Raw genomic sequence first — 12219 nt, 5'->3', positions numbered from 1 at the left:
GTAGGTAATGATATATTAGAATTTGAGGCTTCTTGAAAAGTCAAAAATACAGTATTTCAGAGTTGAGAGGAACCGAAGAGTAATGGTTCCCCAAACTAATTTCACATCATAGTCCCCTACGGAAACTGAAACACTTCTAGATGGAAACATTTCTATATAGAAATTTTTTTTTTCTATCCAGATAGAACTTCTGTATACAAAGTACTTTAGCTCCAGACTGAAAAAATTAGTCTCAGTAACTCAGAGGCAGAATTGAGGAGATAGATAAATATAGATATACATCTATACACATGATATACACACATATGTATATTTTTAACATATGCATTTAAGTGCATATATTTAAAAACATGCAATTTAAATACATATATTTAAATGCCTATGTATATTCATATATACTTAAATTACTATATATTTATATAACTAAATTACATTTGGTAAAGGGGAAAAATTAGTGTATATATATTTAATATCTTGACCTGGACGATGGTTACGTGAGTATATACACATGTCAAAATGTATCAGGCTGTACACTAATTTGTACATTTTATTGCATGTACTCAATAAAAAGTATCTAAAAAAATAAATGAATAAATAAATTGCATTTAGGAACCACAATCTTGGTGGTCCTCGTCCAAGTGCCAGGGACATTCCCATACCTGTGCAGCTTGTGGCAGAACCTCTGAATTGAAAGCAGTGGTCACACCCCCTGTTGGAAGCAAAACTTTAAAACTGAAACAAGTTTTTATTGCAAACCTGTAACTTTTCCAATGATTGTCTAAAACCAGCATCACATTTGGCCCCACATCACCCCAATGTCTTTTGCCTGCTCACTTAGCACTGGGTTCCCAGGGCTGGATTCATTACTGAAATTATCAGAGTCATAAGATGCAGACCCTGGAAGACACCCTGCTTAGTGTTTTACTAACAAAGGAAATGAAATGAAGTTAACTAGCGAGAAAGAACTGTAAATGCTCTGGGAACCATACCAGCCCTGGATTATTCACCCATCAAATCCCAGCAGGATTCATGGGATAATCACAATCATTCCACATTTTGATCTAAATCAGTAGTTTTCAATACACCCCACAGGGCCCTGGGGGAGCACGGGGCTGGTGGGCCCTCCCCCTTTGGACACTTCAGTGAGCCCAGCTCTTCGTGCGCTTGTTCTGTTTATTGCTTTCACTGGGAAAGTCTAATTTTCTTTCTTAACCGAGAGCCCCCAGCTTTGAAAAGAGTTTGTAAACCACCAGTGCAATAGTTACTTCAGATAGGCCGCTGGGATAAACCCCTCCCTGTGGTGAGTACAGGTCACGCTGTGCTCTGGCACACATGTCTTTCTCACCTTTCAGCATTTCTGTGCTGACCATGTCCACTGCCCTGCTGGGAAGCATTTTTTAGGGGGCGCTTTTTTAGTCCAGTTTCTCTGTATTGGTGCAGTAAAGGAGCTAGAGTGTATTCCACCCACCTGTCAGTCCTCTCGATGTATCTGAGACAACTTTAGAGTTTTCTAGGGCTGTTTATAAAGACTGTAAATCCAAAAACAATGCTTCAAAAAGCTGTTGCCTACTCCCACACATTTTTCATTGGCCAGTTGGAAACTTGATTGTAGTACAAAGTGTCTGACAACTTCTCTTAGAAATTATTTTGTATATGGGTGAATGTAGTAACCACAATGTTGCTCATGTGAAACCTTCATAATATTGCTTATCAATGATACCTTAATTTAAAAAATGCTTTGTAAATTTTTCTTTTATAATTATTTATGGATGAACTCTGATATGTTATGGATCATTTATGTCCAGAAATTAATTATTCTGGTTTTTTATCCTTTATTAAAGTCTTTAATCATCTTTTCCTGAAAGTAATATAGTTTTTTAATGTTTCCAGAGAAAGCAGTAGTTGTTGAGCAGAAACCTCTGTCTAGGACCTTTGAGTCATTAAAGTGTCTGAATGTTTTAATCTTCTGAGAGAGGAAAAATCAGAACTAGGAACCAGAATTCAGATTCATCCAGTTAGGCCCCTTTCATGATGGCATGGGGCCACTTAAAGTTTATGAGACAATTTCAAGGTTTGTTCTTCCACTATTAGACTAGTCTTTCAGCCACATACAATCACATATACAGCAAGCAGTCTGTGACATCTTTAATACTATATAGGAATTTTAACATTTATATTCTTTTCACCAAAAGCTTTTTTCACCCTCCTCCGTCTCCTACCCACCCTCTTCCCTGTATATCCAACTCTTGAAAAGACTAGAAAGGGAGAAATAGAAATAAGTAGGAAGGAACCCCATTTTTAAAATGTAGGCTGTCCCCTGATGATAATCACAGTAACAGTTAACATCTATTGAGCTCTCTCTACATGCCAGGCACTGTTTCCAATGCTTTATATGCGTAACTCAAAATACACAGAAGAGTCCTACTGTTATGATCCCTGTTTTACAGAAGAGGAAACCATGGCCCCAAGAGGTTATGTCACTTGCTTAAGGTCACCTAGGTGGCCATGGGAGCCATGGAGAGAATACAGGTGGTCTGGCTCAGACACTTCTAGGGCCTGAAATTCCCACCCAGCTTTGAAGACTGATTTTTTTTTGCTTGAAATGCCTCACTCACAGTAGGCACATGATAGATTGTTGTTGCATTAAAATGTATTTTTGATGACATTTTCTTGAATTAAGTTGACTAAAATCTAAGCAAAAGGATTTAAACAAGAAGAAGGAGGAGGAAGAGGAAGAACAACAGCAGCCACACTGGGTTTTAGGTTGAGTCTCCTGTACAATCTACAAAGTTACGTTGATAACATCAGCTGTTACCATGATCCATCTGTGATGTGCATCTACATGAGAAGCGATGCTGTTTGACTCTGATCTTCCTGTTTAGCAAGGCCCACCCTTGGCAAAGCAAGACAAACTTACTGAGTTTGTCTTCAACCAGAGATAGGCTAGAGTCCTAAGAGTGAATTCATTCATCTTCAAACGTGACAAATAGTCTAGAAATAAAGTCATCATTTGGCTCGTCAGTCTCATAGTCAGATATTTAACCCTTTGACATTTAACATTTCAGAACAGCTGGTAAGGGAAAAAGTAAATAAACTGAGGGTTGCTTTATTATTCTTAAAAAAATATCATCTTATTCTGAATGCTTTTCCATTCTTTCCTCCCATGTTCTCTGTTCTATTAAAACTATTTGTACCACAAGGACAACTGTCAGTGTATATAAAGTCACCCAAGTTGGCTACTGGTACTTTTTTTCCAATTTCCACCCCCAGCCCAAAGTAGTAACTGGGGAATCTGAATTTCTTCCATATTCTAAATTCTTTGGTGACAGAAACAGAAGAAAAAAAAGCCTTCGACTTCCTGGCTGAAATATAGCTGGTTTTCCTAGATTCAGTGGATAATTTTACTCCATTGTGCTTTATTTATTCTTAGTAGAACATGTGGGGATTGTTTTCAGGATAATGTCAGGATAATTGTTCAAAACTGAGCTATGGGCTGACCCAAGGGCATTATGCTGGGAATTGCTTGGCTGAGATGTATGAAAGATCTCTCCTCTTATCAAAACTATTTCTTCTTAAACATAAAGATAAATGAGGAAAGGTTTGACATGAGATAAGAATAACAACAAAATAAGTTAGTGACTAAATGCATTATGTGATCCTAGTGCATAGTTAGATGGCAAATCAGTTGTGCCTCCTGGCCCTGGATCTTCATGCTAATGCTGTAATAGGATGATAGATGTAAGATGCCTTCCGTACCCTGGCAGGGAGCACCCTCTGCACCCTTCCTTTCTCAGGAAGGTAGCATTGGCCACACAGTTATACAAAGGATTGCTAAATATGAGACCTCAATGTTTCACCAGCCCTTATTATTATTTTTCAATGTTTGATGAACTGTACAAATAGTATGTCCTTATTGCAGTGATTTTGAAAGGGTATTTAAGCCAAAACAAAATGTGGAAATTATTTCATAGTCCCACAGCCAGATATAACCACCATTAACATTTTGGGTCTACCCCACTGGACTGACATGCACACCGTACCCATAGTCCTGCTGGGAGCAGTGACAGCAGTGGGAACAGAAGCAGCAGGAATGAGCACCGTGGTTTCATGGTAGCTGCTGATGGTAGGTCAGCAATAGCAACACCAGGAGAAGTCATACCCACAATACCACGGCTGCAGAGAAAGCCCCAGTAACTGTAGCAGCTGTACTGGAGGTGTCTTCATAGTAACAATAGTTGTACTTAAGGGGCAGAATAAGTTGTCTTAAGGGGCAGAACCTGGATTTGAGCCCTAGGCAGTCTGGCTCCATAATCCGCTCTTAACCACAACACTGGTAGCAATAGCAAAAGTAGCATGCATTCTAAAATACAGTATGTGGAGGGGTTTGCAAGTTTTACATGCTTATATAATGAATGCATTTTGAGAGGGATTCTGAAATTGGAAGAATAGAATAAGAGGATATGAAATAATTTTTTTAAACTTACAATTAAAATGGTCCTTTTTTTTTTTTTTTTTTACAATTTTCCACTTAACTGTCTTTCAAAGATAGTATATTTTGCAAACATTTTTGCTCCCCTATTTACATTATTCCTCAACAATTTGCTGCTATCCCTTGGTAGGCTTGTCTTAGAGTCTGTGAATTCTTAAAAAATAATGGGCAAATTAACCAGGCTGCTTAAATGATTATACTCTTCAGTTTGTAGGTGTGCCTCCCTGTGTTTAGATGCTTGATAAGCATTTGTGAATGAATGAATAAAGCACTAAGAAAATTTCACAATCTACACGGAAAGCAAATAGAGTTATCCTGTTTCATGCTGATGGTAACAACAGCCAAGGGGTAAGAAAAAACCTTAACAATAAGCAAAAAAAGGTGAATGTTGTTGATGCTTTGGTTCTCTTTGGGTTCTATTTTGTCTTCTATAATTCTGTATTTTGAAAATTTAGGTTGCAGATTATTGTGTTGTTCAGTGCCTCTGTGACCTTACTTATTTTCTGTCTGGTGGATCTGTCCTTTGGAGTGAGTGGTGTGTTGAAGTCTCCCAGAATGAATGCATTGCATTCTATTATCTCCTTTAATTCTGTTAGTATTTGTTTCACATATGTTGGTGCTCCTGTATTGGGTGCATATATATATTTATAATGATTATATCCTTTTGTTGGACTGAGCCCTTTATCATTATGTAATGTCCTTCTTTATCTTTTACTTCCTTTATTTTGAAGTCTATTTTGTCTGATACTAGTATTGCAACACCTGCTTTTATCTCTCTGTTGTTTGCATGAAATATCTTTTTCCATCCCTTGACTTTAAGTCTGTGCATGTCTTTGGGTTTGAGGTGAGTCTCTTGTAAGCAGCATATGGATGGGTCTTGCTTTTTTATCCATTCAGTGACTCTATGTCTTTTGATTGGTGCCTTCAGTCCATTTACATTTAGGGTGACTACCGATAGGTATGTACTTATTGCCATTGCAGGCTTTAGGTTTGTGGTTACCAAAGGTTCAAGGTTAGCTTCTTTACTATCTTACTGTCTAACTAAACTCGCTTATTGAGCTATTATAAACACGGTCTGATGATTCTTTATTTCTCTCCCTTCTTATTCCTCCTCCTCCTCCCTTCTTCATATGTTGGGTGTTTTGTTCTGTGCTCTTCTAAGGAGTGCACCCATCTAGAGCAGTCCCTGTAAGATGCCGTGTAGAGGTGGTTTGTGGGAGGCAAATTCCCTCAACTTTTGCTTTTGTGAGAATTGTTTAATCCCTCCTTCATATTTAAATGATAATCGTGCTGGATACAGTATTCTTGGTTCAAGGCCCTTCTGTTTCATTGCATTAAGTATATCATGCCATTCTCTTCTGGCTTGTAGGGTTTCTGTTGAGAAGTCTGATGATAGCCTGATGGGTTTTCCTTTGTAGGTGACCTTTGTTTTCTCTCTGGCTGCCTTTAATACTTTGTCCTTGTCTTTGATCTTTGCCATTTTAATTATTATGTGTCTTGGTGTTGCCCTCCTTGGATCCCTTGTCATGGGAGTTCTGTGTACCTCTGTGGTCTGAGAGGCCATTTCCTCCCCTAGTTTGGGGACGTTTTCAGCAATTATTTCTTCAAAGACACTTTCTATCCCTTTTTCTCTCTCTTCTTCTTCTGGTACCCCTATAATGCGGATATTGTTCCATTTCAATTGCTCACACAGTTCGCTTAAAATTCTTTCATTCCTGGAGATCCTTTTATCTCTCTCTGCATCAGCTTCTCTGCGTTCCTGTTCTCTGTTTTCTAGTCCATTAATGGTCTCTTGCATCTCGTCCATTCTGTTTTGAAGTCCTTCCAGAGCTTGTTTTATTTCTGTATTCTCCCTCCTTAGTTCTTGCATATTTCTCTGCAAGTCCATCAGCATGGTTATGACTTTTGTTTTCAATTCTTTTTCAGGAAGACTGGTTAAATCTATCTCCCCGGGTTCCTTCTCAGGGGAAGATGTAGAAGATGTCGAAGCTGTCTGGGTTAGTCTTGTCTGGATCAAATTTTTTTGCCTTTTCATGTTGACAGGTGCTATTGACTGTCAGCTGGGAGGGCCAAACTTTTCACTTGCTACTGGCCTTTCTTTACTGGGACAACTGTGACCCCTACTGGCTTGTGTTGGGCAATTGCGTGTAGACTGGGTCTTTGTATCTTGCCCGGCCGGTATGGAGGAAGCTCCCTTGCTGTGGATGTGACCAGCCTCAGGCTGCTGCTTTGCTATGGCAGGGCCCCAGAGGGGTAATGGACGGGGGGCTGTTTGGCTGTTTACTGCCATCAGGGGTCTCAGAGCTGTTGCCCAGGGGATTAGTGCGCCCGGAGTTCCCTGGCATTTCCAGCTGCTGGACTGTGACCTCAGATGCTTCTGTCCAGCTGTGGGCTCCCTGTCCCTTTAAGACTTTCAGAAAGCACTAACTTTTCTTTGTCACAGGGGCGCTGACTTCGGGACCTGCTCACAGGTCCTACTGTTCTGCTTCCCTAGTTTCCAGCACCCCACGCATGCACTGTGCCTGCGCTCTGGTGCAGATGGCTGGGGCTGGGTGTTTAGCAGTCCTGGGCTCCCTCTCCCTCCCAACTCCGACTCCTCTCCTCCCGCCGGGAGCTGGGGTGAGGGGCGCTCAGGTCCCGCCGGGCTGCGGCTTGTATCTCACACCTTTCACCAGGCGTTGGGTTCTCGCAGGTGTGGATGTAGTCTGGCTGTTGTCCTGTGTCTTCTGGTCTCTCTTTTAGGATTAGTTGTATTTTCAAAAATATATGTTTTTGGGAGGAGATTCCCACTGTCCTACTCATGCCGCCATCTTGCCTCCACCCTCTAGGTTGCAAATTATATTTGTACTAATCTGCCTGTCCACTTGGGGGCTTTCCTTAGATGAGAGATGCCCTCTTCTCCCAGAAAGTTATCTTCCTGATAGTGTAAAAACCAAAACAAAAGATCACCCCAATGCATGAGTAAAATGTTACCTTTTGAATGATGAGAAATACAGAGTCTTGGGCAAAATGTATGACCCCTGCCATAATTTTGAATTCTTGTGTATCTCTTTAATTATGTAAGACAATTATAATTACTTCAGACTGCCAGAAGTGGCAAAATTAGAAGAAGTAAATATAATTTAAATATAAAATAACTTAAAAGGTAAAAAAAAAGCTAGGTTCATTTTCTGCCCAGGGTTTCAAGCTGAAGTTCTGGGGATATGACTTGATTTAATTTCCAAGCCTCTTATCTGTAGTTTATTCTTGTTACCGCAGTTGCTACTGGTTTTTCACTTGTACACAGGAAACCAGTGCCAATCAATGCTGTTCCCAAGGTGACAGGAAACCCTGGTTGGTCAGATGTTCATTGTGCTCGCTAGTCATGCTCCACCCATCATATTTTCTTCCCGTTTGGCTGAACTTAAGACAAATTAATCAGTGGTCAACATCTGGCAGACAGTTTGGGTGTCTTCTCAGTGATTTGTTGACCTGCACAATTAAAAAGTAAAAATTCCATACATGAAACTTGCAGACACTAAATATGGATACTGCGCAGAAGTTCTTGTAAGGACTTTCATGGAAGGCCCATCTTTTGGCTTTTTAACTGAAAATGTGAATTTTTCAAGTAGTGAAACATCTGTTGAATAAATATTTCACCTTTTTTTAGGACGGTGTGTAGCTTACTTCACCCTATTGTAAATTCCAGATACGAAAAGTGCAACTGGAGGCAAGGAAGGGCTCAGAGAATGTTAAGCTTCTTAACAGGTCTCTGCTGTGTGTGAATAATCTTTACTCACCTATATCTTTTCTTCACAGGAAGCCCTATTCCTTATAAACATATCCCTTACCACTGACCACTCTGAAAGCAAATGTTTGTACCCAGGACATAACAAATAAGGTAACTCATAATTACAGGCTAAGCATAAAATCAAGCCAGATGACCTTCCCATCCCTGGAAGCCAAGCTTCTTTACAATCTCCTCTTTCAAACTCCTGGTTTATGATACTATAAAAAGAAAAATTATCAACTGTCTACTAGCCTTGTGAACTGCTTTCAGAAATCACTGGTTTTAAAGAGAGTGGGACAAAAATGTATGTCTGATTTTATCAGGTCTAGTGATGGTAGAGAGCATGAGAAATGTAAAAAAAAAATGGTTTGGTTTGGTTTCTGTTTAGGAAGACAAAGCAAGGTAACAATGCAGGAAGGTGAGATTAAGATAAACCTAAAAAGGGCATGTATGTTGGACCGGATAGACTTTTCCTGTTCCTAAAATGTCTCATGTTCTTGCACAGGAAAAGCCTCCTTATTCACCCGAGGCATTTGCAAGTCCTAAGCGCAAGACCTACAAGTACCCTGGCTTGTGGTGGTAAGAAAGCAGGAAAGAAGTGGGTGGGAGAGGAAGTGTCCATGGTGACTGAGTCCACAACCAGTACAAATTTCCTAAAAGGCAGAAGAGCACTAGGACATTTGTTCATCCAGTTCTCCCTTATTTTGAGAACAAACTCTGCCGGCTTGTTCTTTCTTAACATTGCCCCCACACACATTTGGATACACCTAAAACTGGGGGTAACTGAGGCCACAGAGCCCCCAGAGAACTGCTAAGCATACTCACTGAGAGTCTCAGGACCTCGGTGACCTGTCAATCCCAGCATCATCCACGAAGATTTCTCTCCTAGGTGTTCTAGCAGGGGGAATTTTGAACCACTTGTTTTCTGTTTTCACTGAAAAATAGGGAGGCTAGGTCTGTGAAATAAAGATTAAATGCTAGAAAAAGTTTGCAATGTTTTGAATCCTAACCATTTTGCAGAGCCATAATCCAGGTCTTACCAATAGCCAGGTAGCCGAAGAGTCCAAGATGCGAAATAAGTATTTTTAAGCAGTCGGGTAGACTTGGTATTTGCTAGGGCCCTCTAAGAAATCTGATAGTGAACCCAGATAGAATCCTACAGCAAACCTAAAATGTATTTGAAAGGCATTTAATATTCTCTTTTCTTCCCCCTTATCTTAATTCCCCTTTTGATTTGCATGACAGTCTGTTTGAACAGGAACCATCCACTGTGTGCCTGCTCTTCTTTCCACCTGCAGTCACATCAGACGTGCAAAGGAGTGTGCATGCCCAGGGGAGGTGGCTGCCAGTTGTTACTCACTGTAGCTGTGGGCGCCCCTCCTGAGATGCTAGCCAGGACAGATGAGTGCCTATTCCTGGACAGCAGTGTAATGTGCAGTGCTGGCTGACTGACTGTAATCAAAACTGTTCCTGTGGTTCTTTAGTCTTATTTCTAACCTATGAAGTTGAGAGTTTTTGGGTGTTTGGCAGTAGTACGTGTAGAGCTTTTGTAGGGCATCTGACAGTAGAGATAAATGTCTGCAATGCATTTCTTTCAGGGACACATGGCAAGTGTGTTTTTCTGGGTGATCTTGTTTATATAACACATGCATTTAAAATAACTTCACCTCTTCTGTGGTGCTTAGTATAGAAAGAGTTACTGTTACAAAGCATCTCTCTGTGTAGGTAAACCCTATTCAGTAAAGAGCCAAATCTGAGCTTTCATCTGAATCCACAGAGAAAAAGTTGTTGGGGTGGGGAAAGTAAGATCATTTACTGGCCATATTTAAATATAGGATAACACCTCAAGGTCTAGCATTAGTACCAGTAAGAAAATGTCCCAGAATAACTATTCCTGTGTATGGAATGGAAGGGACTAGAAGAACTTTGATAGGTCTCCATGAATAGCTAACATTTTTTGAGCAGCTGCTATGTGCCAGGTACTGTACAAGAGGCATTACAACTATGTTGTATCATTTCCTCCTTGCAACCACCTCAGGGAAATAGATTTTATAATCTCAACTCTAATGATGAGAACACTGAGACACAGGCATTTAAATAGATGTCACAGGTCCTGTAGGCTGAGATGTGCCCAGGTCTGTGTGCCACCAAAGCCATGCTCTGTCCTTTGTCCTGCTTCCCCTCATGCCCAAGGCACCCCATAATTCTTCTGTTTAAATCTTTTCTATATTCATGATCGGCTGTATTCAATTTTGTCAGTGGAAAAGTAGCTTTCTAAAATAAAATAAGTTGTTCTTCCTAAGCTTTCTACACCCATCCCATTCGGAGAAGACCCCGTGGTACCACCTTCTACCCCTAGATGGCACCTGTGTGCCACTGACAGGTGGAAGAAAGCACGGTTGGTAGCAGGTTGGGGTTTTGCTTTTTTGTTCGAAGGACGTTTAAGCAGTTCTCATCTCTCTCTTCAAAAAATGGAGCTGGAGGTTATTTGTTGCCACGGTAAGATTTTAAGACCCGAATCAAATAAACAGAGAAAGGACTATGTTACGATCCTAAGGCTGACAGGGAGCCGCAATCACAGAAACCTCCCTTCCCAGAGGTCCCTAATGATCTATAGAAGGCAGTCCCCGCAGGGACCCTGTATTTTTCAGACAGCAAATGCTCTCAACAGGGTTTCCCAGCTCAGCGTATGTGGCCTTTCAGAAGATTCTTACTTGAGGTCAATCAGAAGGGCTTTTATTTCTTCTTTGTGAGCAAAGATAAAGATTTGTATTGTATGGAATCACTAGAACTTGGGGGCTCAAGCCTTTGCAGTTTTCTTTCTAAGAAAGAAAGGATTTGTTGCCCTTTTTCTGCCCCTCCTAACAAAACAATGACACAATCTCATCAGGGAGTTTTGTAAGTTCCATTAGGATTTGTTTTAAAAAGGGCTTTCCGTGATAAAGCACAATTTCACCACAGAAATGATCTGCAGGAAAAGATGGGGGTAGAGAGCCTTGCAAATTTTGCATTCGTGAACCCAGGGTTCCCGTAATGCCACGCCTTCTGGAGGGCAGCCCCCGAGCGAATTGGCAGTACATTAGAAAGCGTGATTATAAGAGGGAAAGCTGAAATGGCCCTCGCGTCAGCTGTTTTCCTCCACAGGATACTGGGTGACTCCTGTCCTAACCAGATACTGATTACTTAGAGCTTAGCCCAAGAGTTCTTGTCAAAAACTATTTCCATAGTGTATTTTGACTTGGCTGAGGTCTGAAGAACTTCTGGAATTTGCTAGATGTGGACCTGCACTCCAGGAACTGGTCAGTGGTGTTCGGTTAATGAACTCTATCCATTTGAACAGATTGTCTTAATCATCTTGTTTCTGTCTCATTCACGGCTCTCCAGATGTCCTCAGCTGACATGTAGAATTACTGGTGGAAAATGTACATTGATAACTGAGACAAATAAACGCTAAAAAAGTTGAGAGGACTTACCTTCAAGATGTTTTACATGATATTTCAAACATATTTAAGCTGCTATAAAATATAACTCAGTCTACAAATTTGTGCATTCTTGTACTTCCCCATTACAATTTTTTATAAGTATTGTACCTCATCTGTACTATAGGCAAACTCAAAATATTTACATTGTTGAGAACAATCTTTTGGAATGAATACGTTTCCTTCACATGAAATACAAAGAATTTATGTAACATGCAACTTCTCAAAATTTTCTACCAAATATTCAACCCAGAATGGTTTTGTGTTTACATATAAAGCAGACCATGAAGTATTTTTGAAAAATCTCTTAAGTATAACTACCAGTGTTAAGGCTTACAGTATTTTGTGGTTTCAAATGTCTGGCAGTCAAGAAGCAATTGCAAATACAATAAATAATATAATATTAAATCAAAATTACAGATCTTCTAAAACTCACTTTATCCTTAATCAGACTTAACTTGAAACACCTCTCAAGTACTGTG

The 12219-nt window shown here is 40.2% G+C and overlaps 1 protein-coding gene across 6 annotated transcripts in view; it reads left to right on the top strand.

The window, feature by feature from the left end:
- Positions 1-12219, top strand: part of PTPRR (protein tyrosine phosphatase receptor type R) — a 224182-nt gene that overhangs the window by 145305 nt on the left and 66658 nt on the right. The gene's annotated exons all lie outside the window — the stretch shown is intronic.

This window comes from Manis pentadactyla, chromosome 10 (assembly GCF_030020395.1).
Source record: "Manis pentadactyla isolate mManPen7 chromosome 10, mManPen7.hap1, whole genome shotgun sequence".
In the NCBI taxonomy this organism is placed as follows: Eukaryota; Metazoa; Chordata; class Mammalia; order Pholidota; family Manidae; genus Manis; species Manis pentadactyla.
Note: the sequence above shows the minus strand (reverse complement) of the source record. Positions and strands in the feature narration are given on the sequence as shown.